The sequence below is a fragment of the Dasypus novemcinctus genome, chromosome 17 (assembly GCF_030445035.2).
Source record: "Dasypus novemcinctus isolate mDasNov1 chromosome 17, mDasNov1.1.hap2, whole genome shotgun sequence".
In the NCBI taxonomy this organism is placed as follows: domain Eukaryota; kingdom Metazoa; phylum Chordata; class Mammalia; order Cingulata; family Dasypodidae; genus Dasypus; species Dasypus novemcinctus.
Window position 1 is genome coordinate 34,922,157 of NC_080689.1, and position 21,450 is coordinate 34,943,606.

Genomic DNA, 21,450 nt, shown 5'->3' on the forward strand with positions numbered 1-21,450 from the left:
CAGTGAGTATTCTCCTCTCTGTCCATTAGGATTTCAAACAGTTATTAGCCCGTTTGTGCTCTGGAAACTGTACAGTTCACAGATCCTCTTTATTTTTTTCTCCGCCTGGTGGATTTTCACCCTACATATGTGCATCTTATATTAAGTAAAGATACAAAAGGATTCCTGTGCATATTCTGGAGCTCTTTTTCTGTGAGCTCTGTCCTCTCCAGAACTTTGCCCTCCATCTTCCTGCTGCCTCAAGCTGCTTAAGTTTCCATCTCTGTCTCTTGACTCAGCAAGATTATAGGATCTGTGGTATTCCTTTCCCTGGTCTGTGGTACAGAATGTGCCTCCAGGACTCACTTCTCTCAAAAATCACAATCCTGAACTGCCTGTTGTTCAGTATCTGAAAACAGTTGTTTTCTAAATTTTGTCCAGTTTTATCGTTGTATAAGGCAGTAAAGTAAATCTGATCCCTGGTAGTCTATCATGGGCATAAGTAGAAGTTGATTATAGGTTTTTTTTAAAAAAAAAAAGCCTTTATCTTCCTACAGAGTCTCTGTTTCTTCCAAGTTGTTTTTATCTGTTTGTTTAGATCTGGCTTCCCTGTTAGAAGCTTTCCCCAGGTGTATGGTCATTTTTTGTTGTCTTCTCATGATTAAGAGTAAGAAAAGTAATGGATAGTTTGGAAACTGTTTGCGTGGGCAGGCCTGTTGCTCATCAGCTTCGTGTAAGGTATCCTCATCAGTGGCATTAATGTTTTGAATTAGATAATTCTTTGTCATAGGAGGTTTTCCTTTTCATTACAGGATATTAATCAGCATTTCTGGCCTCTACTATTAGATGCCATTAGCACATTGCCTCTCATTTATGACAATCAAAAAATTCTTTAGGCATTGACTAATATACCCAGTGGGGGGGACAAAATCTTCCCCAGTTGAGAATTACTGATGTTGGATGATCTGTCTGGGCTGTTTGGAATGGAACTCTTGAAGTCAGTGTCTTTAGGCATTTCCTCTTAGGACGATCATACTCTGTAGAAATTAGTCCTCCCATTTTCCTTGCCTGGAGGACGAAATAAAGGAAGAGAACAGGGAGCCTTAGCATTCAGTATCCGTACATTCACTTATTTCTCCCTGCTTTAAACACTTCATGCCCACTCTCAACTGTGCCTGGTGTGCCTCCATCTAGAAAAGATATTTTCCTCCCTTTGGAGCCTAAACCTTGAGACTTTGGCCCACAATCATCCAGTTGTGTGGAGCAGGATGGGGAGGGAAAAATTCAAGATTCCACCTGATCCTCAAACAGTCTTTTTTCAACTAGACCTTAATTCAACCAGTTCTTTACTTGTCAGTTCAACACCCCAATTCATCCCACTTCCAGAGGTGCCATCAATTCTTGATTCTTTTGAGGATTTGAAATACATTTTCATTTGTTCCTGTCTTTAATGTCAGTTTAAAATTGGGCTTTTCAAGTCTGTCAAGGCTATTAACATTTGTCTCTCTGCTTTCTAGCCTCCAAAATTTGTTTCATCTAGCCTTAGAGTTCATTCTCCACCCCCCCCAAAAGTCCCTTTAATGTAGTTTTAGTAGACACACATGTGTATTAGTCAGGGTTCTCCAGGGAAACAGAACTGACAGGAGATATTTGTAAATAGTATGAGATTTTACAAAATTGTCTCACGCGGCTGTGAGGGTGCACAAGTCCAAATTCCATAAGGCAGGCTGCAAACCAGGGCCTCTAATGAAGGCCGTTGATGAGTTTCCCGAGAGACACTTGTCCCCTGCTCCCACCCTGCCTTTCGCTTCCTTATACTTTGCCCGCCTGTTCCTCGTAACCTCCCTGTATTATGGCCCTTCTCAGCAGCAGTTTGTGCTGCTGCCTCCCTCTGCCCCTCCTCCCAGCCACTGTTATCTTCCCCCTCCCAGCCGATCGCTGTTCTCCCTGCCTCATTTCAACCACCCTCATCCCGTATCCACCCCGGCACAACCTCGGAAACAACCCCCTCTGCCATCAATGGCTTACGTCATAAACCGCAGGTCCGCCCTTGCCTCTGCAGCCAATCCTCAGCTGCCCCGCGGACATGCCCCTCCCACAACCTCCCCGCCTCCATGACACTATAAAACCCCATGTACTTCCCGAATAAAATCAGACCTGCGCATAGACCTCGTCTCCGTGGTTTTTCCTCCATCGAACCGCGCGTCCCCACCAAGCCTTGAGCCGCCCGCTGCCGCCCCGGTCAGGCCGTGGCGTAGGCCCGATCCCCGGCAGCGACTCGCCTGCAGTGACCCGCCTGCAGTGCCGCAGCGGAGGCCAACAGACACTATCTGTCTGAAGGAGAAATTCTCTCTCTGAATGCTGAAATCATTTCCCCTTTTAAGGCCTTCAACTGATTGCTGATGGTAATCTCCTCAGTTGATTGTAGACGTAACCAGCCTTCTATGCTATCAACTCACTGATGATTAAAGACCATGAAATGCCCTTGTAGTACAATTAGCCCAGTGCTTGCTTGACCAAACAGTTGGGCACCATGAGCTGGCCAAGTTGATGTATTAGCCTAACCATCACAACGTGTTTCATTCTGATGTATTTATCCAAATGCTTCCATTTGATGTACTTTTGAGAATTTTGTCATGTTTTTAATGGTTACCAGACGATGGCTATTACTTTGGAAAGTTGAGTTATTGGGTAATAGGAGGCAGATCTAGTCTTCCTTTCCTTCCCACTCTTTCTCACACTTTTCCTATAGAGAACTATATAATTAGATTTTGACACGGGGGTATACCAATTAGTAAGAGAAGTGGTGGGGACATGTAGGAAGTGGGGATGATGAGTGAGATGTTAACGGAGGACACAGGAGATTTAATGGGGTTGAATGTGAATTCATGTGAAAGAGTTGTAGGAGATATAAATACAATAAATAGATAAGGTGGGACAAGATTATGAAGCCTAAAATATTGAAGAGCTCAGATTGGATCCAAGAAGCAATAGGAAATTATGGGCTTTTCATGTGAAAAGTGATTTAATAAAAATAGGTTTTATAAAGATTATAACAGCTCTGGCAACAGATGGACTGGAATAGAAAATGAGTGGAGAAAAAGGAATTTGCTAGGGCTCTGTAGCTGAAATGCAGTTAGGAATGGGATAAGGAACTATGCTGTAGTGGTAGGGTTGGGATTGGAAAGGACAGATCCAAAAGTCATTGATAAAATTGGACAATGGATCCAGTCCATTGGATCCAATCACTGATCAATAGAACCTACATATTCTTAAATTCGTGGATGGCAGGTCTTGAACACACTAAACAAAATATCAGTTATGGCAAGAAATGCACTGAGTCAAGCACCACATGAACAGAAACCCTCTCAAAACCACTCCAAGAAAGGTAGAGGGAGGCTATTATAAATCCAGAGTGGTCTCATTGGAATATAAAGATTCTTGAAGAACAACCAACTTTCTTGGATCATCAAATTGGAAAGAAATAATAGAAAGTCAATTTGCTTCTGCTTTTTCAGTAAACACATCTTGTCCAGGCTCACAAGTGGCTCCTCCAGCCCTTGAGGCCACATGATCCTTCTGAAATTGTCATCAACTACAACTACCCTCTTATCTTTCAGTTCATATTCCTGAAAGAAAATTTGATTGGCCTACCTCCACCTTTCAAGTTGCATATCACCAAGTGGTTAACTGTAGCAGAGGGTAGGTTGGGAGAAAGGCGTTGTCCACAGCAATGTCCATTCAGCAGGAACTATGAATGTGGCAGGAAGATTGACCTGCCCAGCCCAAAATGAAACATTTGTTTTAATGAAACTGAGTTAGAGAGGAAGTTGAAGCTTTTTGGTGTACAACCTTAACTTGTAAATTTGGTATCAGGTACAGAATCCCCATATTATCTTACAAAGTCACTATCAATGATAAAAGTATGAACAGATAGACTCTGAGGTTAGCTTAGTGTGGTTATTCCTTTTTATCTAATTGGTTTGCACCTTACACTGATAGCTGCCTGAATCCAGCACCATATCTACTGCCTGCCAACTCATCTAGCCTCTTTGACAGCACCAGACAGTCCTCATCCAGGTTACCTTATGTGGTGTTTATAAATAGCTGGCCAGAAAACTAATATAACCTCACCACACAGTCTTACAGAAATTGGTCTGCTCTGGAGCGCCAAAGAACTTATAATTTTTCTACATTTATGCAATTGTTCAAGATAAAGTGTCAGTGGCAGACTGGCCACCTATGTGTATATATAGAGTTTTATTGAAACACAAACCTGCCCATTTGTTAACATTCTATCTATGGCTGCTTCTGCATACAATGGCAGAGTTGCAAAGACTGTAATACCTACTATCTGGCCCTTTAAGAAAGTTTGCTGACCCTTGTTCTAGATGGCTTTAGAAATGGCCTGCAGTTGTTGGAAAATCTTAAGTTGACGGTAAAGGCTAATAGCCTAGTAGTGGTACAATATTTTACCAAGCTATTTTCATTGTTTTGTAATTCCTTAATCACTTTATGGATTAAATTTAGGCCCAGAAGTCATTGAGACATCTCCAAAGGTTACCCTATTGGCATAAGCTAAAGCACATATTATTCTACATGCCTGAACTTAAAATATTAAGTAATTTGATCTTGATGTTTGTTTACAGTTTAATACAAATGTCCTTAGTCTTTTCTCATTATATGCTCAAGGATTATGTCTTCTTGATACAGTCACTTAAGAATAATAGTATGCAATCATTTCCTATATGATCTTGAATGTCAAGACCTTTCTCCAAGTACAGCCCTATGATTTGTTTCCGTGACATGGAGTTGGCCTTTAGGTGATGTGGTTAATGTTCCCAAACAGGATGTTAATTTTTATTCTTCCCAGCTGGAAAAACAAGATCCTGCCCCCTGATTCAGAGGGCCAAAGAACCTTCTACCTCATCACACTATCCTTCTTTTATAAAATAAATGTTAGTTTGGTTGCTTTGTGGATCAATTTCAACAAAACTGTATTTTTTAAGGAGCTCACTCCAAACTCAGGGTATTCCTGGCTAAGGCAGTTCATTGGGAACATATGAACGTTAGCCAAGAGTTTAATGATAAAATACATCAATTGCAAAAGCTCTAACTTAGCACTCTGGTGTCTTCTATATGGTTTTGCCAACAAATGCTTCTTTGCCTGAAAATATCAGCTATTTTAAGGCAGTCTGCCACTCTCTCCTGGAGGCTATGGGGAGGAAATTTTGTGGCTAATTGCTTTGTGAAGGACTCATTCTCCTACCCAGTCTTCCTCCCCCAGGTTCCTGAGTCAAACAGCACAAGTTGAGAATTAGAAATAGAAGCCTCTTACCTAGGCATGCAGCAGTTCTTTTATTTTATTTTTTCTCATTTTTAAAAAAAGATTTATTTTTTATTTATTTCTCTCACCATCCCCCCTGTTGTCTGCTCTCTGTGTCCATTCACTGTGTGTTCTTCTGTGTCTGCTTGCATTCTTCTCAGTGGCACCAGGAATCTGTGTCTCTTTTTATTGCATTATCTTGCTGCATCAGCTCTCTGTGTGTGCAGCACCACTCCTGCAGCTGCACTTTTTTTTTCACGTCGGGTGGATCTTCTTGCAGGGTGCACTCCTTGCATGTGGGGCTCCCCTACATGGGGGGGCCACCCCTGCATGGCATGGCACTCCTTGTGCACATTAGCACTGCACTTGGGCCAGCTCACGACATGGGCCAGGAAGCCCTGGGTTTGAACCCTGGACCTCCCATATGGTAGGCGGATGCTCTATCAGTTGAGCCAAATCCGCTTCCCAGTTAGTTCTTTTAAATGAGAAAAATGTGTGTTCATAAACACCAAATTTGAAATATATAGCTATCTCTGCTGCTGGAAATTTGGGGTTGGTCCAGAGCCAGTCAGCTGCCCCCAACCCCATCGTACTTAAGAGGCTATGTAGTCTACATGGCCTGGCCTGTCAGCTTGCCCTGCCCCCAGAACGATGTTCTGAGAACTGGTGTTCTCTCTCTCAAGTTCCTGCCTTGTTCCTTCATTTCCTTCCCAGGAAGTTGTCTCTGATATCTCAAGCCTTGACTTGGTGTCCTGCCTAAGTGTCCCCAACTGCAACTTTCTGTTTTCACCCTAATAAAATTGAGATTGCTCCTTTACCAGTCTTTCCATGAACTCACCCTCCCCCAACTAAACTGTAAGATCCTCAAAGTCAGGGACCATGTCTTTCTTTGTTCAATGAGATTCTTAGGTAAGTTCACCAAAACTAAAATTTTGATCACTTCTTCCCCACTATATAGCCCAGTATAAAAATTTGAAGGTTTTAAATGATTGAATAATGAATGAATGAATGAGTGAGTGATTGAATGAATGGACTTAAAGTCTGGCTGGTGCAGAAACTGTGGTGTTAGAGGCAGCTGCCTTTCCAACAGTGACAGGGAGGTTCCCGAGAGAGGCTGAATTGAGAGGAGAGTCTCAAGGTGGTGGTGGCAGCAGTGTGCTGCTGCCTCCCCTTCCATTTCCACCCTTCCTTCCTCCTCCAGTACCGAGAGCCTCCATATACCAGTAATTGTTCTCCCCACCCATCAGAAAAGTCCCTGTTTCCAGTATGGTGTCTACAAGGCCAGGTGCTACACTGCAGAAAGCCTGAAGAAAAACTGCACTAGCGCTGGGGATTTTATTTTAATTGTTCTGTGAAAATTTACTTCTTACTCAGTGTCTGATTTTATTTGGGATTGACCTCTCTTTTACACCCCGGACTAATGAAATATACATTAATTTGTATATATGGCAAAATAATACTGGCTGGTCCTCCACCATGTCTACCCTCTTTGTTCCTTCCCCTCACTCAGGCAGCTAGCCTCGTGTGTGCTCCTTATTTCAGAGGAGGGATAGGCAAGCAAGAGGAAGAAAAGTAGGAGTGTCTTTCTGGCTTTTGGTTTCAAAAGCTTCCCATAGGGGAAGAAAAAAAACCAATGGCATCGACAAAATGTTTGGAAGAAAAGGTAACGAGTAGAAAAGGGCTTCCTACTCTTGGAGGAGGAAATGAATTCATGGGGACATATTGAAGGCAGGACAGTGGGCAGGGTCCTGTGCCTTGCTTCCCACAGCATCAAACTGCCAAGTGCTTTCTGTGGTATCCGGGAACGGAGAAGTCCTGTTTCTTGCACCCTCAGGAGAGTCTCAGGAAAGGAGAAAGACCTCAGAGAAGAAGAGAGAGCATGGTGGGGCCTTGGGCAGACATGTACAGTGTCTGGTGCCCAGTGAGACGTGGAAGCATGTGTGCTGGTGCCCAAGAGGCTGCTGGAGAAATAGAGAGTGCTCCTGGACCTGCCGGGGGCCTGGAGTCAGGACGAAGGATGTCTCAGTAAACTCCAGTGTGGACGGGCGACCTTGAGGACCAAATTCCTACTCGCTCTCCTCCCCCTCCCCTTCCTTGGCATTTCATAAGCCCTTCCCAAGAATTAGACATGACTCCAGGGAAAGGGAAAGTTGAAAGCCACGAGTTCACTGAGATTCCTTCTGACAATGCAAAGAAAATGGAGACTTGAAGTAAAAATTGTTACATTTTTAAATATGTGTGTGGACTAAGAATTGTATCCCCTGCTCATAGCTTACTTATATTCAGGAATCACATTGCTCATGGAGGAGCAGTGTTCAGATTTTGAGGTTCTAGAAACCAAACAGCAAGTGTACTATCCAACAAATGCCATGAAAGCAGAGCCAAACACTGGAGGAAAGGCCCTCTCTCTACTGGTAAGGTGTCCATGTTTTGTGCCCCGAGAATCAAGACAGTGATCTGACATGTGAATGATGCATTTCAACATCAAAAAACTTTTCTTCTTAAACTCAAGCATATTAACTCTACTTTAAGGGTCAGTTGTAAGAAAATAAATACAGGGAAACGGACTTTGGCCCAGTGGTTAGGGCGTCCGTCTACCATATGGGAGGTCCGCGGTTCAAACCCCGGGCCTCCTTGACCCGTGTGGAGTTGGCCATGTGCAGTGCTGATGCGCGCAAGGAGTGCCGTGCCACGCAAGGGTGTTCCCCGCGTGGGGGAGCCCCCACGCGCAAGGAGTGCGCCTGTGAGGAGAGCCGCCCAGCGTGAAAAGAAAGTGCAGCCTGCCCAGGAATGGCGCCACCCACACTTCCTGTGCCGCTGACGACAACAGAAGCGGACAAAGAAACAAAAGCAGACAAAGAAACAAGACACAGCAAATAGACACCAAGAACAGACAACCAGGGGAGGGGGGGAAACTAACTAAATAAATAAATCTTTAAAAAAAAAAAAAAAAGAAAATACATACAAAAAGCTAAGGTGCATTTAGTAACATTGTATATTAATTTGTTTTTTATTCATCACAACATTCATGCATATTTGAAAATAATCCATATGGATGAGCACGTTTTTCATTCCGTCTACAAACTGAACATACTTATGGGTTGCAGATCCCTTGCAGTAATGCCACAGCTCCCAAGGGCCTGCTGTGCACATGTTGGGACCTGCTGGGCTGAGTAATTTTAAATTGGTGTTGTTTGAAAAATCCTGTGTGTGTGGTGGCACTGTCTTGAAGAAATCTCTCTTGTGGTATTCTAGTTTGGGGCTCTGGCAGAATTAATAGTTAGCTACAAAACAGAGCACTCTTTTTTTGTTTGCAAAGTCTTCAGACCAGCTGAATCACAGCTTGCTTTTCACTTCTTCTAACACCTTGCAACATCGCAAAATATTTGCTGGAATTTGTGAAGGGTGGCTTCAGAATGAGTCAATTGAAAGGAGGCCTGCCTTCACTCCCACCCCTGTCAGCACCTTCTGTTCTAGCAGACAGAAAGGCAGCTTGAGAGCTCAGATTCCTTCTCCACATTAGGACAATTCTTGGCACCATAGCCCTGGGAAAGAATGGAAACATTATGGAGTTTTGCAGGTGCCCATACATAATATTGTCACTTTACAGAACTGAATTTATAAAGGAGTCCATGAAGGTGAATTGCTATGGTAATTTAACAACCTTCTCAACTTTTATATCTCAAAGAAAAGATAGTGTGGTCCATTTTTATTTGGGAGTATATAATCTAGGGTTTTTTCGTGTTTTTTTAAAAGAGTAATTCCCTACCTCCCCACGCTCCGTTGTCTGCTCTCTGTGTCCATTCGCTGCATGTTCTTCTGTGTCCACTTGGATTCTCGTCAGCGGCACTGGGACTCTATGTCTCTTTTTGTTGTGTCATCTTGCTGTGTCATCTCTCTGTGTGCAGCGCCACTCCTGGGCAGGCTGTGCTTTTTTCACATGGGGCGGCTCTCTCTCCTTGAGGGGTACACTCCTTGCGTGTGGGGCTCCCCTAAGTGGGGGACACCCCTGCATGGCATGGCACTCCTTGCACGCATCAGTGCTGTGCATGGGCCAGCTCACTACATGGGTCAGGAGACCCTGGGTTTGAACCCTGGACCTCCCATGTAGTAGGGGGATGTTCCATCAGTTGAGCCACATCCGCTTCCCTATAATCTAGGTTTAGTGAGCAATTTCCCATGTTCTAAATCTTAGTTAATTGGGCTCATATAATGCTAGACTAAGAGAGACCCTGCAAATCATCTAGTTCCACCTTTTGGGTGGAGCAAGGGCGGAGGATTAACACTGCACAGCTAACTTGTGTCAGACTTAGCCCATGTTTCCCCACTTAGTCTTCTAGTAGTCCTTTATACCCAGCTGCCTTTCTGAATAGACTCACCCAAGTTCTTTGAGTGGGTAAGGGAAATGAGACCAACAATTAGACATAGGACCACTGTCGCCTTTTATTGAGATGTTAAATCACAGCGCTATTGATGTGCTGTTATCCTAAGTGTTTAACTTTCACCATTAGAGTTGCTACGGATTCCAACAACTTTTATTTATCCAGAATGGTGGAGGGGAAGACATTCTGGGGGAGATGAGTTACCCGAGAAGACTTAATCCAGCATTATGGTTCTATCATACGCCATGCATAGATTAACAATTTACAAAGAATTAGAATATACCAAAATTATAATTGTGTATAAGGTAAACTTCCTTTAGTGATTCAAAAAAATATCCTTTAGGATCTATCAAGACCTAATTTCATGAATAAGAATTCTTGGTGCATACATACACAAAAAGGTGCTTTATATAAGCACTTTCCTTCCAGTTAATAAATTACGAGGCCATGGAAATTTTAGCTATTAGGAGTCTGTAATGACTCCAAACACTACCCGGAGTAAAGCTGAACTTCTTTACAAGACCGCCCTCACTTCAGACACCAGCCCCAAGTTCAGGGGTTCCCAGGGCCACCCTCACTTACTACCAAATGGCTACAAATTTGGGGGTCCTCTCTACCTGCTCAGGTTTGATAATTTTCTATAACTACTCACAGAACTCAGGAAAGTGCTATACTTATGATTACAGTTTTATTATAGTAAAAGGATACAAATCAGAACAAGCCAAAAGAAGAGGTGCATAGGGCAAGGTCCAGGAGGGTCTCAAACACAAAACTAATGTTCTTTCTCTCTCTCCCCTCCTGCCCCCCATCAGGATGCGTCACCCTCCAGGCACATCAGCATATGACAAGATTCAAAGAATATTGCCAACCAGGGAAGTTCACAAGAACTTAAGTTTTGATTGAATTATTGGCCAAGCGATTGAGTCTTGGCCTTTTTTCCTCAATCTCCACCTTTTCTCCCTTCTCCAGAGATCAAGCTGTTATCACAGGGTTCAAAGCCCCAGCTCTCTAATCACAGGGTTCCTCTTTCTGGTGGCCAGTTGCCACCCCGAGTGGTCTTGTTAGTATACACTCTTGAGGAACCAACACTGAGAGACTCCTGTCACTTGGGAAATTCCAATGGCTTAGAGGTTATCCCTCAGGAGCCAGGACAAAGGCCAGACCTCTCTTTGGAGGCCAAATTCCTTACTATACAGAGTCTGTACATCTTGAAAAGAGAAGTGGTAGAAAATTTTTAGTGCCATTTTTTAAAAAGTAAAATCCAAAGTTCAAAATAAACAGCAAAGTTAAAGACTGTTTTCATTACTGTTCTTTCATTTTAAGCACGTGAACCCCCAAAAGTCTTCAGTGTGCAAATCTCCTGGGGACCATGTTAGAATGCAGCTTCTGGTTCAGGAAGTCTGGGATGAGGCCTGAGATTCTGCATATCTAACAAGCTTTCAGGTGTTATCCACATGGCTGTTTCTTGGTCCACACCTTGAATAGAAAGGGACTGGTTTACTTGCTGTCTCTCTAAAGATGTATTTTCTATGAGGATAAGCCCAGACTTTCAGGTCCCCCTCAAAGGAATCTTTCCAGCCTCTAAATTCCTAGTGCCCTGATGATATGTATCATCCATGAGGCACTTAGGTACTGCAGTGCATTGTTAAGTTCCCATATGTACATGTCTTTATTCCCAACCAGATTGTAAGCCTATCTGTGCGCACTCAGCCCTGTGCGTACAACATAGATGCCGAGTGAAGAACTAGTTATGACGGATTGATAAATTGAAGATTGTTTCCTCCTTCCTCAGAATGCTATATTTGGCTCATTGATGAGCTCAAAATCTAAAAGAAAGAAAACACCTGGTCTAGGAGACAAGTCTACTCTACTTCTCATTTCCTCAACCCTATAAGTTGACTTTTTAGAAACCAATGGGTGTGTGGAAAGTTCTGATTTGGGTATGTGATAAAATAACAACCAGCTGTGAGAAGAAAAATAGGACCCCCTCCTAGCAGGAATCATGTTTATTGGCTTCATTTGACCACAAATATGGAGGCACTGGGGTCTACTTGAAAGTACACAGGCTTGGAGGATGACAGACCTGGGTTCAGAGCTTTATTCCATTTCCTACAAATTGTGTATCTTTAGGCAATTTACTTAAAATTCCTGGGAATTTATTTCCTCATCTGTGAAATGGTGGAATTTCTCCTGTGGTTGTTTTAAGAATTGTAGATGACGCATTATAAACTGCCTAGTATGGTGCTCAGTGAAGCAGATTTGCTTCCAAGTCAAACTGGAAACTGATTCTTTGCCCCCAACACCCTGGTCGGGGAATGCCCTTGAGATAGTTTATGTGCAGGGCATTAATGCCATCTAGTGGTTTCTTGCTGCCCCTGCTTCCTTACAGAATCCTCTGCCTTCTCCTAGTATCTCTGAAGTGATCCTATGATTGATTCAATCATTTCATTCAACAAGCATTTACTGAGTGCCTACTGTGGGCCAGCCTCTGAATTGGATGCTGAAGCTACAATGAAAAACAAAATAGACATGGTCCCTGCCCTTAAGGAGTTTAGAGTCAGGGGGGGAAGAGATAAATTAAATAATCACCAAAATAAATAAATATTGAATTTGAATAGTAAAGTAGTACGAAGGAGTACAGGATCCTGTGATTTTGTAATAAGGCTTCCCTGAAGAAGTAGCATTGAAGGTAAGAAGGGTAGAAATTAGCCAAGAGACCACATCAGGCTAGAGCAGCCACCCAGTAATCTTTCTAGACACCTCAACCCCCATTTAGGACCCAGGATCCTGGAGCACCAACCTTGAGCTTGTGGCTTCTTACATCAATCCTTTAGCATTTACAGGTAACTTTACTCACTCATCACTTATCCTCTCATCCTTTTATGGGCAAAGTTTGGAGAACTTAAGTAAGTTGCACACAGACATAAATAACATGTCAGAGACATGATTCAAACCCAAGGTTTTCTGCCTCTGTGTCCTTTAATCTCCCGAATGCCAAGCCCAGATCTCTTATTCTGCTGCTTGCCTTTGACTGAAAGGAAACCATTAGAAGTGTTTGGGGAGAAAGAAAATGCAAAGGGAAGGAGGAAAAGTAAAATCATGATGTGGTAGGTCATTGTGTGAAAGGTAGAGAGGTAACTGCTAACTTGGCTAGTTACGCCTCCCCAGCTTGATTTTTAGAAAGTAAACCCAAGAGCTCTCCTCTACCAGGAAAAAAGTCTCCTAATAATGTTCCTTATGTTCTTGGGATTTAAAATGTGATGCACCTGTAGCTAAATTAAAGCAATTTGGGGAACCGCGTGGAGAAGAGAGGTTATCCTCTGCAAATCCATGGGAAGGTGCAGAGAGTACTAAATTAAGCCCCAACAAGCAAAACATCAACTGGGTCAGAAAATGGCGGCAGGCTCATAAGATGGGTAGGATGACCAACCGTTCCTGTTTGTGCAGGACTTAGAGGTTTCTCATCATACTGGACTTTCAGCTTTAAAACTGAAACAGTCTTAGGCCAAAATCCAGCTGGGATCATTATTGAAACCTGGAGGTCATTTGGGAGCTTGGTCACAGACCAAGGGGGAAAAAAAATAGAACAAAGGGAGAGCAGGTCCCTCAGAATACCTTGGGGCTGAGTCCCTGGGTTGGCATCCCAGAACCCCTGCTCTGGGCCCTGAGCACAGACCTGGCTGGTCCTGGGCCTGAGGGAGGGCTCAGAGAGAGGAAGGAAGTGGCAGCCAGGTCAGGCTGGTCTGTCTCAGCTTCCTCATCTGTAAAAGGGGCTGAGAACAGTTCCTACGTCCAAAGACTGCAAGAGAATTGTATGAGTTCATATATGTAAAGTGCTCAGAGCAGTGCTGGACCTGTAAGGCTGAAGGAGTGTCCCCATGGAATTCTCAAGCAGAGAGCTTCAGGTGTGGCCCTGGCCCAATTGCTTCCTTTCTAACTCATTTTCCTATCTGGAAAATGGAAATCAAAATTCTTGCCAAAGCTTTCAGAATAAATAGAATAGGACATACTCCTCAAGAAAAGAAGTAATGTATGGTATAGTTGTTAGGAATGTGTGCTCTGGCATCTAACTGCTTAGGTCAAATCCAGCTCTGCCATTTACTAGTTGTTCATGTTTCTTTTAACAAATACTTGTGGGAAAGGCAGCATTCTGAGTGCTTTACACATAACTCATTTACTTCTCACAGCCATCTTTTGAAGGAAATGCTGGTATTCATCCCATTTTATAGATGAGGAAACCAAGGCACAGAAAGGTTATAACTTGCTCAAGTCATACAAGAATCCACTACCTTGAACAAGCTTCTTGACATCTCTTTTCTCCAGTAAAGCAGGTATAATAACCGATGATACCTACCTTGTAGGGTTGTTATGAGGATTAGATGGCATAATCTATATAAAGCATTTAGCAAAGTGTCTGGAACATAGTAAGTGCTCAATATGTAAACCCACAAGTAACTTACTGCAAAATTGGAGTCACAAGACATATATTAAACAGTATATTTATCAAAAGTATACCTGGCAGTTTAAGAAAGTGACCAAATGAGTAAAGTAGTAAAAGTCTGGGGTAGAGCAGGGAACATAAAATACAGCGGGGTCTTGGGAACAGGAGGGCAGGCCTAAAGAATCCTATTTGCATGAGAGACCCCTAGGCCTCTTGGGCAAAATGGTTAAGAGGACTTTAAGGATTGATAATTGCTCCGAAACTCCAGCCTTTACTCTCTGAAGTAGAGGGACCCTAGCCCTCACTTCTGGGAAGGGGTCCTCAGAAGCCACAGATGGGAGTGAGGTGCCTGGAGACACCGCCAAGCCCAGGGCTGGGACAGCTGGTCTGTGCAGCCCATTCTCGCCGCACGCTGCAGAGGCCTGGGCAGGCTCACGGCCCCAGCCCATGTTCCATATTTTTGCCACAACCGTCCTCCTGCTTGCCAGCTGCTACCACTGTTGTCCTGGCATCATCCCCCCCGCTTCAGGCAGCGAGGCCGCCACTGCCTCAGACCTCCGTCTCTGTGTAGAGGACCTATTCTCTCGCCTTTGTCTCACTGAGCTTAGCCCTCTCCCTTCACCTGCTCTGTTTCTTGATTGTGCTTCCCTGACAGAGGAAAGACCCATTCCGTCCACTCCCTCTGCTGGGACCTCAAAGGCAAAGAGGATGGGACAGGGACAGGGGTTATGGTGAAGCGAGAGAGAGCTCTGGTAGGCGATGTGGGCCTCTATTCACAGACAGCTCGAGACTCCAGCCAAGTCCTGGGAACTCGCCCCACACTCTTCATTGGAGGGGGCTTGAAGCCTCATTTAAGCCTACAGAGAGCTGTAATTAGCGGCAGGGAGAGAAAGAGAGCCCTTCTCCAGGGCGAGTGCCAAGAGCAGGAAGTAGTGAGAGGACAGTTGTTATCCAACCAAGCTACAACCCCTTTCCTCCTATCCTCCCTCTCAAACAGTGGCTGGAGCTGTGTGCTCAGGGGGTCTTCCAGACTCTATGCTTTGCCTTCCACCTGCATTCGCCATCGCTCCTGAGCCCTTCAGGATAGATGGCTGGTGTATTAGTCAGCCAAAGGGGTGCAGATGCAAAATACCAGAAATCAATTGATTTTTATAAAGGGTATTTATTTGGGGTAGAAGCTTACAGTTACCAGGCCATCAAGCGTAAGTTACTTCCCTCACCAAAGTCTTTTGCCACGTGTTGAAGCATAATGTCTGCCAGGGTTCAGGCTTTCTGGGTTCCTCTCTTCCCAGGGATTGCCTCTTTCCAGGCTCAGTTGCTCTGTTATCTCCACAAGGCCAGCTGTAGACTTTCAGGCAAACAGCTCTGTCTCTCTCTCCGGGGCCTCTGCCATGTCTAAGGAGCTGTCTCTATTCCTCTGTGTTCTTCTCCTGTGTGTTCACTTCCTGGACTCCAGCTCAAAACTCCAGCATCAAAACTCCTACTCTGCCCTTTGCCATGCCTTTTACCTGTGAGTTCCCACCCACCAAGCGGTGGGGACTTAATGCCCTACTTACATGGCCCAATCAAAGGCCTAATCATAATTTAATCATGCCCAGGCACAGACCAGTTCACAAGCATAATCCAATATCTATTTATGGAACCCGTACCTATATCAAACTGCTGCAGTTGGATTGGACTGTACTTGGTTTGCTTTTGTTTTTTTGCGCTTCTCACCTAGATGCTGCCCTCCTCAAATCATTAGCATCAAGTATGTGGCAAATCACATTTGCCCCCTCCCTTGTCTGAATGTTACACCCTGGAGTAGGCCAGTGCCTCGGGGCCCCTTGGCTGTGTGGAGGATTTGGGTGGCTGTGGCAACTGCCTTGCATGTCAGCCCTGGTTTCTTAGGTCTTGGGGTTGTAACTGGGCAGCTGCAGGATGGAGCCCGCATGTGACCATGGGGAGCGCAGCAATGGGAAGCCTTGCTTTCCGTGGTTCTGTGTGAGGCCTCTCGCGCCCTTGAAATGAGCCCAGACGAAGTCATCGTGTGCCTCTTGGGTTGGGTAAGGAAAGTCTCCAAGAAGAGACCAGACTTCATTGGGGCTCGGAGGCAGGCCCCCCACATTCTGCAGTCGGGTCTGCATTTCCTCTCTTTGTGACCCCACGGTCCAATTTTGTGCACAACATAATAGTAATGTGTTCTTTTCCATTAATGTTCTCTTTTGTTGTCCTGATCCTACAGGCAATAGTCATGATAAGGAAACCTTTGTGTTTCCCATTGCTGCTACAAAAAGACCAGATAAAGAATTTTTGACACTTTTGTCTTATAGGCTATATGTGAAAATATCTATGACACAAATCAAGCAGTCCGCTTGCCATTGCCAAGCATCTTTGGCACAGCAGCTATAATAAGAAGTGTAATGAGCATAGAACAGGGTTTAGAATCACTGGTTTGGTGGCTGGTAAGTGCAGCTGGCCTGCTCCTCTCTGCCTGTGCCATCAGAGGCAGGTGAATGGGAGTTTCCTCCAGCTCCTAATGGCTGCAGACCAGGGAAGCGTCTCCCCTTGGATGCTTGGACACCAGGTAGCCCACACACCAGCCCTGGAGATGAAGTTGGGTGCCCTGCTTGCCGCCCTCCTGGGGTCCGTGGGCAGCTCCTCGCTGCTCTCCGGCTTCATTGGAGCACTTGCCGGGGAAGGCAGCACCGGTCCTTCTCCTGTGCTCACCATCATCTCCCCTTTCCTCACCGAGGCCTCTCCTCCTTTAGTGCATTCTTTCTTAAGCTGGGAAAAGACCTTCTCCAGACTTCCATTTGGAGGCCTTTCTTCTTCAGTAAGCCCACACGCCACCACAACTTCCACCTGTGCTCCCTGCCGCCTTCCTACCATAGCTGTAACAGTGCCACTGCCGTACCTGCCCGGGCTGAGACAGCCCCTTTACATTACAGTATGGATTTGAGGTGAACCTGTTTACAAAACAAGGCGTGAACTTGTTTTATTTTTGTCTATTGTGATATTAAAGGTGGGGAGAAGGAAATGGATATTGAGGGAAGGAAAAGGAACTAGTATGTCTTAAGCCCATGGAGTTCTTGAAATAGGGGCCTCATGCACTTTAACTTACTCTTCATCCTCGTATTAGTTTCCCCGTTTTACAGAAGATGAAACTGAGGTTACGTAACGTGCACAAAGTCACAGCATTAAGTAAACAGAGAAACCAGTTATTAATTTGCTCTTTATTTAGTATAAACATTACTGAAAAATTTCTGAATGTTTCATTCCTAAGAAAAACAAAAAACTATCATGCCATCAAAATGAGCTGTGTGACCTGGGGCAAATGAGAGAACTTCTCCGGACCACTGTTGTTGAGCGTCTATAAAATTAGGAGTCTGTTCTAGAGGGTTCTAATTCCAAAGAATCTCTGACCCAGGCTTTAATTTCCCTTGTTCTCAAAGAAGGACTTCTTCCTGTTCAGCCCAAATCTCTCAAGAACCTAAATCTACTAACAGGAAATAAATAACGAGTACTAATCGGAAGTACAACATCAGGAATTCCCATCCTTTGTCCTGCTGGGCAGTAGTCACAGCCATTTCCCACCCTCCTAAATCAGGATGTGTGGGTGGGCAGGGGAATGAGGAAACAGTGCGAGTAGGGTCCTGGGTTCCGACCTCACCACCCCACACCCACCCAGCCACTCACGAGCCAGTGTGCCTCCATCCTGCCATCCTTCCCTGGACAGCCCAGCAGCTACCCCTCCGCGGGCTTCCTAGCACGTCAGAAAGGGCTGACGCCAGCCGGCTTTATCCCGGGCAGGCCCAGCTAAGACAAGCAGACAAGGTTGCATGGCATCTGGCAAGTGCTGTCCATTTTGGGAAAATCAGATAAGATTTATGGGAAATTAAAAAACCTACAGCAGCATGCGCACACTGTGAAATTCTGGGGCCATAAACTGGAGGGACATTTCCTTATTTGCTGCATAATTTCTACTTGTCTAGTCTGGAGGGAGGGAACAATCACACACACATACATGTAATTGCATGTAGACACCCCATGTGTGCATGTACTTGCATGTACATACCCCATGTGTACATGTACACATATATGCATATATCTGTGGTCTGTATACTGATTGTCTCCTTGGATTTGCTAAGCCTCTCATGTAAGGCACCAACAGCCCTAGGGAACCTGCCAGCATCCTGGGGCAATGTCAAGACTTGGAAACAGCCATGGTTTAGTTTCTTACCTTGGAGCACAGACAGGACAGAGACAGGCACGGACATGCCAGGGAGGCTGGGTTTTCCCTCTCACCATCTGTATCCTTCTCTCCTCCCCATGCTCCCAAGGCTCCCACTCCTACCCCGAAAAAGGATTAAGTCTCAGAAGAACAACCAGATGTGAGAGAGACAGAACACTGGTTGAGGCTTTCATATGAAGCTGTTCCTAGTTCTTGACATTGGGGGAACCATGAGAGACCATGAGAGTGTCATAATTTCAGTCGAGATTTTTGGGCACTCTCCTGCATCTCACAGCTTACCCTCTTTGTTCTTATCCCAACCCTCTTCAGGCACCTACCCAAGCAACTCTGTGCAGTTCAACTAAATGTATAGCCACTGCTCATCTGGACAGTGTGCTTAGGAATGCAGGGTCGTCCTGGTACCAGGTCTGTTGCTACTTCTGTGACCTTGGACTTCTTGAACAAGTGCCTTCTTGCTCCACAGAAAAGAAACAAGAATAAAGCAAGAAAGATAAAGAGGAATTTATGCTCAAAGAAAAAGTTTAGGCCTTTCATCAAAACACTAGCAAATAAATGCACATTGTAAGTTTTAAGTTAAAATAAGATGTTTAGGCAGTGGACTTGGCCCAGTGGCTAGGGCGTCCTTCTACCACATGGAGGGTCCACAGTTCAAACCCCGGGCCTCCTTGACCCGTGTGGAGCTGGCCCATGCGCAGTGCTGATGTGCGCAAGGAGTGCCCTGCCACACAGGGGTGTCCCCTGCATAGAGGAGTGCGCCCCATAAGAAGAGCTGCCCTGCGCGAAAGAAAGTGCAGCCTGCCCAGGAATGGCACCACACACACGGAGGGCTGACACAACAAGATGACACAACAAAAAGAAACACAGATTCCCGTGCCGCTGACAACAACAGAGCGAACAAAGAAGACACAGCAAATAGACACACAGAGAACAGACAACTGGGGTGGGGGGGAAGGGGAGAGAAATAAATAAATAAATCTTTTAAAAATAAAAAAAATAAAAAATAAAATAAGATGTTTAAGGCCAGCGTGTTTCATTTTCTCAGTGACTGTCTGCTCTAAACAACTTTTTCAATCAACTGAGCAGCAGCTGTCCCACCTGCCACATCTCCTGTTAGTAAGGGCCTTTGGAGGGGCTGTGGGCCAGAGCCAGCAAGAGCCTCTTGGAGGAGCAGGCTGGGAAGGACACAGGGCACAGACCCATGTCTGGATGCAGGACTGAGTGGGGTAGCGTCAGGGCTGGGAGGAGATCAGGTTGGATGGAGCACAGGACCATGTGAAGGAGTAGACAACAGGACTTAGATTTGGACAGAGAGATGAGGGAACAGAAACAAATATTCATTAAGCATAATGCAGTGAGCCAAAGGATTTCATATACTGTATATAGTTTTATTTAATCCTAACAATCCTGTGAGAAGGGTATTATGCCTTCATATTGCAGATAAAGCCCAGTAGGAAAGGGCTACTGATGCAGCAGCATGCAGCCTGAGATGGGGCTGGAGGCAGTGGTCCCTCAGCCTCTGACGGGCTTCATCAAAGAAGCTAACTTATGTGCTTAAGCTCAGTTAGTTCTTGGTAAAGCCTAGATTCTGATCCCACATTTCTGTCTGCAGGTCCACAGAATGTTCTTTTCACTTACTTCACCTATCTAGTTATCATCATGTTAAATTTCTAACAATATTGCATGAGTTTGATTATACCTGCCCGTGAATACAAACCATTTATATTTATTGTCAAAGAGGAATACGAAGGAGCAGATGTGGCTAAGCAGTTGGGTGCCTGCCTCCCACATGGGAGGTCCCAGGTTAGGTCCCTGGTGCCTCCTAAAGAAGAACAGACACAATGAGCAGAAACAATGAGCAGGCAGATGAGGGACCCATCTCAGTGGGAAAAAAAAAGAAGTAAGTACTTGTGAACTCACCACTCATGAAATGGAATATCGACAGTGTTGACGTCCCCACATGCCCCTCTCTGATTGCAATCCCCTTCTTTCCCACCCCCAGAGGTAACCATAATCCTGAAATATGTGCTAGCAATTCGTTTGTAATTAGACTACATATATTTGTTGGATAATTTTCATTTGCCCCTCTGGATCCATCTCCAGTCTTCGTCCTGCCAGCCTGTTGGCCAGCCTGTTGGACTGCACCTGTGGGCTCCCTTGATGCCTGGCTTCTCCACGGGTTTGGCCAAAGCTTGGACAGGAATCAGAAGACCTTCCCCAGCTCCCTCCCTCCCTGCAGGGTCACCCAGTAAATGGGCTGCATTCTTCTCCCAAAGGCAGTGGCTCTGATGCAGTACTCTCCATACAGCTATGCTCTCCCCTCCCTCTCCTCGCTCCTTCTGGCCCAGAGATGGTAAATGTTTCTGACCACCTTGCTAGCCCAGGTACTGCACATTCCTTGTTGGTTTCCCTAACCTAGAATTTCTCAACCTTCTTTTTAAAATTTTCCATTATCACCCACTAAGGAGTATATTTAGACTTTTTTTTCCTAATTGCCTCCCCCACAATGAAATTTTAATGCCACAGATATATTGCATATCTGTTTATGTACTCTATGCATATCTGTGTTTTACACATGAAAAGAGTGGGATTATTTTTGCAACCTCCCAAAAACCAGTTTTAGGATTGGTTTTAGGATGAAATTGCCCTCATTCAAAAGGCATGACTTGGGAAGCGGATTTGGTTCAACTGAGAGAGCATCTGCCTACCACATGGGAGGTCCAGGGTTCAAACCCAGGGCCTCTTGACCCATGTGGTGAGCTGACCCATGCACAGTGCTGATGCGCGCAAGGAGTGCCCTGCCAGGCAGGGGTGTCCCCTGCACAGGGGAGCCCCACATGCAAGGAGTGTGCCCTGTAAGGAGAGCCTCTCCACGTGAAGAAGTGCAGCCTGCCCAGGAGTTGTGCCACACACACAGAGAACTGACGCAGCAAGATGATGCAACAAAAAGAGACAGATTCCCGGTACCACTGACAAGAATGCAAGCAGACACAGAAAAACATGCAGTGAATGGACACAGAGAGCAGACAACTGGGTGGGGGGGGAGGAATAAATAAAAAATAAATCTAAAAAAAAAAAAAACAAAAGGCAT